Genomic DNA, 903 nt, shown 5'->3' on the forward strand with positions numbered 1-903 from the left:
TGCCCTGGCCCCCACGCTGCTGCGGCTGCTGCAGCCCCTGCCCTCAGGAGGCAGAGGGGCAGCCAGTCAAAAGCCAGCGAATCATTGTAAGAAACGAGGGAGGCTTTGAGGAAGGCGAACCGGGGACTGAGAGGAAACGGAAGAGAGGGGTGGGAAACGTAAACCGAAACCTAAAGCACCGAGTCAGCCGCGGGAAGCTGATCAGAGCAGAAGGCACTGCAGAGGCCCTGGGTTCTGGGTCCGCAAAGAATGGGAGCGGTCCCTGTTCCCCTCCTCCAACCCGCTTGACGTGTGACAGTGTTGGTTTTAAGAAACAGAAGCAGGGCCCTAGCCTGTCTTTCTCAGTGGTTAGAGCCTCGGCCTGCGAACTGAAGGGTCCCAGGTTCGATTCTGGCGAAGGGCGCATGCCCAGGTTGCAGGCTCCACCCCCAGTGGGGGGCGCGGGGGAGGCAGCCGATCAATGATTCTCTCTCATTGATGTTTCTATCTCTCCCTCCCTCTCCCTTCCTCTCTGAAATCAATAAAGAAATATATATATATATATATATATTTTTTTTTTTAAAGAAATAGAAGCAGGAAACAACCTCGAGCAGCCGAGGTGCGGCTGGCTGTGCCTACTGCGTGGACTGGAGCAAATCTGTATAACCCGGCGGCTTTCGAACTCCAGCGTGAATCAGAACCGCCTGGTGGGCCCGTTAAGACAGGTCGCCCTCTGAGCCCCACTCCCAGAATTTCTAAGTCAGCAGGCCTGCGTGGAGCCCAATAATTTACATTCCTGACCAGCTCCCAGGTGACGCTAATGCTGCGGGTCCCAGGACCATTTCGGAGAACTGCAGGTCACTGCTGATGTAGCTCATGACCACAGAAAGCTTTCACTTGTTCTTTCATCAAATATTTATTGTT

Source organism: Myotis davidii, unplaced genomic scaffold (assembly GCF_000327345.1).
Source record: "Myotis davidii unplaced genomic scaffold, ASM32734v1 scaffold934, whole genome shotgun sequence".
NCBI lineage: Eukaryota > Metazoa > Chordata > Mammalia > Chiroptera > Vespertilionidae > Myotis > Myotis davidii.